Below are 4,702 nucleotides of genomic sequence, written 5' to 3'. Positions count from 1 at the left end.
TCAGATTCCACCTGCGCAGCACGTCGCATGGAGACACAAAGAAACCAACACATTTCTGAAGTAATCGAACAAAGAGACACGAAATCTACCTGTCGTCGCCCTTGTCTCTTCTTCACACACCCCTTCTTCATTTAGTGTCTGTATCACGGAGTCTGGCAGCCATTATCCACACTACTATTCCACACGCTCTCGCGCAGCGACGGCCCGTCAATTTGTGCGCTTGGTGACCTCTTCTCACGGATCAGATAGGAGATTTCCCTTTCACCTCGGCGTGCGCACGCTTCTGGCTCCCACTGCAAACAACACAGATGTGAGGCGAGCAGAGCGGTGTCTCAAATGCGGGAAACACTGCCCCCTCCCTTCGGTCTTTTGGGGTGTCTTCAAAACAGTGCTTTGGCTTTGGAAAACGAAAATGGTGTCGCCAAACTCGCCGCAGCACGCCACAGCAGTAGCATTTTTTTCCCCGTGAGCTCCCACCCACTCTGCCGTCATTACAGTGCATGTCACTTGAAGCCTCTCCCATTGAAGAAGAGCGCTCTGCCTGGTTGGAGAGATAAATCGCGCATTCACTTTCAAATTCGGTGCACGAGCTGGGTTGCCTTCATTTGCGATAATTACGCAGGGGGGTTATCGTGGACCGTCTCCGACTTTAAAATGTTAAAAGCTCGTCATTGTTATTCGATTAACCAACTAAATTAATATAGAATTACAACATAATTTTATGTATGAAGGCTATTCTATATCATGGAAGATAATATTTCCGTCTGCTTAGCAGTCAGCCAGCTATAGGTCAAGGCAAGCCAAACATTAAATGGCCTTTTTAAATTAATAAACAATTAAATATACAACAGAATATGTCCTCTAACATGACTATTACACTCATACATTTTATTATTTGAAGACATATATTTAAAATGACCAAAAGGCTAGTACATCGTGAAGTTAGTGAAGGAGCACACCCCTGTGGTTTACATTGGTACGTTCCCTTAAAGAGCCATTCATGGATTCAGTAGGCCAAAGCCCAAAGATTACAGTGCAGCACTCATGGTTGAGTCGCTCATTTCAGTGCAGGTTAGGCTACATGAACTGAGACAAAGATACAAATTTATAGCATTATGTTAGGTATGGTATGTTTATATTAGAATTTACAGCCTATAAAATAGTGCATAGGCTACTTGACTCACCATTGACAAGTAAACAAAACAAAAATCCACCTGCTGCATTCCATACTTCAGTGTCATATGAAGCAATGAAAATAGACACACTATGCATTCTCTTGTTGTAATAGAAAGATATTTATTATCAATAAATCAAGGAATGAATGTCAACACTGAAACACATTCTTGGTCACAACATTCTTGTTTGAAATGCATGCTGTCACAATGATTTGGAAATGGAAAGGCTGACGTGAACCAACCAGTTACTCTCTTGACTCTTGGATAATTGCAGAACACCCTTGAGCATGAGTTATATAACAAAACCACTGGTTATAACAGTCATTGTGGTTACATTCTTTGGTCACTTAATTATAAAATACGTTTTTCACGGTCTCCATCGGACACCATGAGGAATGCAAAACCCAAGCGGAAAATCAGACAAGATAATAAACAGCAACAGTAATCAAATTTAAAAGTAAACACAGAAATATGCTCTGTGCAAACACGTTGTTGTTCATGTTTGTGCTTCTGCTGCAACCCTGAGCTTTATTTGTGACAAACACACTATGACCATAAATGACAGAACTGAGCAAATGACAACATAGAGTTGATGATCAAACTAAAACATGGATTATACGGTGATTGACACGGTTTTATTGATCCTTGTTGTTACATAACCTTTTCTTGAATCTGCTGACAAGTTTGATTTTAGGGACACTGCTCTACAAGGCATTTTGCTTAGGCTATTTGAGGTTAATGACAGTTACTCCTTACTGAGAAAAGGTAGACCTTAGGCCCTCCAACAGAAAGCTTTCTGAAAAGCCTGCCAGGACACCAGCATAACAACACAGATAAGAATTGTTTGGGAGTTTCCCCATCTCTGCTAAATGTAGATAATGATTTTCTTTTTTCTTTTTTTGTCAAACAAACTGGCAATTACAGGAAACTTAACACTGTAACTAAAATCACTGTCACCTTAACTCCAGTCAGGAGAGTCCTAATTTAACAAACATAGCATGAGACATTCAAGTCTTTTAGAACATAAGCCTGCTGTGTATCAACAATCCACATACCATCACTTCTTTCCAGTACCCATTTATATCTTAGTGTACGCATCAGTATTCTCCATCAAAACAGATATTAATCCCTGTCTGTTCTCAGACATACTTTTGGATCAGAATTTAATTAGGCCTTTGTGCAACATTCTACACAACTCTGGAGGAATGTCGCCACAGAATACCCTGATAAAATTCTGGTCCTGCAAATTGATAGAGCTTCAAACAGTAATTGCAAGGCAATCTGTGATTGGCTGACTACCAATTTGCCTGGAACATCCACCAATGATAGACATTTCTTCCAATTCCTCAAAATCCAATTCAAATTATAACATGTCAAATTTGCTTCCTGCTCAACACCAGTTATGCAGTCAGACTTCTCTAAAACCAAAAACAAATTTCCAATGCATGCACACACACACACACACACACACACACACACACACACACACTAAAAACAGCCACAAAAAAAACAAACAAAAAGAAACACAAACTCAACCAAAAACTATGGCACTCACTCTTCAAAAGGCATGACCAAAATGCATAGCCATTTCCACATACATGTACACATCCTGAGGTAGACTTGTATAGATTTATCACAAGGCATTTCTGTCTCGTTATTAAGATCAAAACACAATGAAATAAAAAAAAAAAATATGAAAGAAAGACCACATCCCATAAACTACATAGATAAAGACAACATGGTTGGAAAAAACAGCAGTTGTGATGGTTCCAGGGGCGAACATTACAGCATTATAGAATATCTCTGTGCCAAGGGCACTTCCATGACAACTCCCTCACAGCTACAGGTTATGTTAGTTCAATGATTAGGTCTCTCACAAGTCTTGAGAGAGAGGCCACAACCCCATATCTCTGTCAAGAACATTCTCCTTAACCACTGGGACAAGGTTACTCTACTTCTAAAACATCAACTACCATGCAAAGGAAACATTGTTATATTATCATAAATGAAGGTTGCTTCTGTACAATAACAATATACAAGACTGAAGCAGGACTGATATTCTATCTATACTACACACCATGAAATGGCAAAGAGAGATCCTCAATTTCAATTAGGGAATATTTATGATCTTTCAAATCTAAAACAAAAGACTCAACTTTAATCCGTCACTATGGAATAAACATGGGACCTGTGGGTTGTGATAGTAACAGTAGTGCATTGATCGACAGGCTTGCTTCAGGCATATTACACACAGTTTCCCAGCAAACCAGCGCATTTTTACACTGTGCATGCAGACCTGTATTTCAAAATAAACTAATTTTGAAAATAATAAAAATAAAGTGATTAAATAATTCCCTGAGCAAAAACTGAGGATTTGTGGGAAAGTAAAATTATGGCTGTGATAACAGCCCAGTCTAACAGTTAAAGTACAAAACAAATAATAACAAAACAATAACATAAATCAATAGAATGTATAACGCATGATTAGTGCAGTGAATTGCTCCATACATTTTTTGGCATAGCTCAAAACTAAGGATTTTCAATTCCCTATAGCTTGAGGTGCCAGAAAACAAAGCAAAATCACACTGTTAAAATAAGATTATCAAACATCACAGTCAAGGAAGTAAACAAAACCTCCAGGCTTGAAAAAGAAACCAAAATAAAGACAAAATCTTCATGATTTCTAATGAGATAAGCATGTGTGGTTACAAATAAATAAATCATGGTTTTAAATGATAATATTTATATACATTACTGTCAGGTTCGATCTCTACTTCTACATAAGCTGGGAGACATCCTATCAGAGCTCCCATGATGCACTCTGATTCCCTCACAATTTGTACGTTCCACCATAAGGGGTTGCTGAGGAGTCATAAACCCAACTTGTGGAAGAGAACTCTAGCGAACGCACTAGCTTTCTAGATATTTTTTCAAGTACAACAAACAAAAGAATCTAGTAAAAGAGTTCCCTTGAGGAATTTTACGGTACTTCCCCAACATGTTTACATAAAAACTACAGGGAACCACCATTTCTTTACAATCAAGCCTTTTTCAACACTGACAGACAGCTTATATACAAGCCGTACACTGAGGTATAATACCTGCCATACTTGCGTTTAACAACTGTGCAACCTGAAGAAAGACTTGAATTACATTATGGTAAGTTATCAACCATGTAAAAGGCAGGAGGAGGCTACACACTGAGCTCTCACAGCACAGAGGTGCAGCACTCAACGTTACACTACAGTCTTTAACATTCACTTGGCCATAGAAATCAAGGTGATTGATTGCAGGAAAGAGCCGTGTCTCCTAGGATGGAGGACAAAACAGCCATCTTTCTTTCAGTCCCCTTAACATTCATAGCAGTCAAGACACACTATGTTCAAAAATAAAGGCTTGTTTCTCTATTCTTTGGCAAATATTGTTCTTAAATAAGGAGGTAAAAGGGTTGAGAAATCAAGGAGTACACGTCATTAACTTCATATATGTCCAACAAGACAAGCCCTAAACGTTACCCACAGAGAAAA

General features: G+C 38.6%; 1 protein-coding gene across 4 annotated transcripts in view; it reads right to left on the bottom strand.

Moving 5' to 3' along the window:
- Nucleotides 1-425, bottom strand: part of pdik1l (PDLIM1 interacting kinase 1 like) — a 14,346-nt gene extending 13,921 nt beyond the window's left edge. For all 4 annotated transcript variants that reach the window (XM_076302212.1, XM_076302211.1, XM_076302213.1 and 1 more), the window contains exon 1: nucleotides 90-425. The gene's annotated coding sequence lies outside the window, so the exon portion shown is untranslated. The remainder of the gene's footprint in view (nucleotides 1-89) is intronic.
- Nucleotides 426-4,702: the final 4,277 nt, after the last annotated feature.

This window comes from Alosa pseudoharengus, unplaced genomic scaffold (assembly GCF_046254945.1).
Source record: "Alosa pseudoharengus isolate Yale_2024_CS ecotype anadromous, Long Island Sound unplaced genomic scaffold, YU_APseudo_1.1 YU_APseudo_1.1_scf_23, whole genome shotgun sequence".
NCBI classification, from domain to species: Eukaryota; Metazoa; Chordata; class Actinopteri; order Clupeiformes; family Clupeidae; genus Alosa; species Alosa pseudoharengus.
The sequence above is the reverse complement of the archived record's forward strand: the minus strand, read 5'-3'. Positions and strand labels throughout refer to the sequence as shown.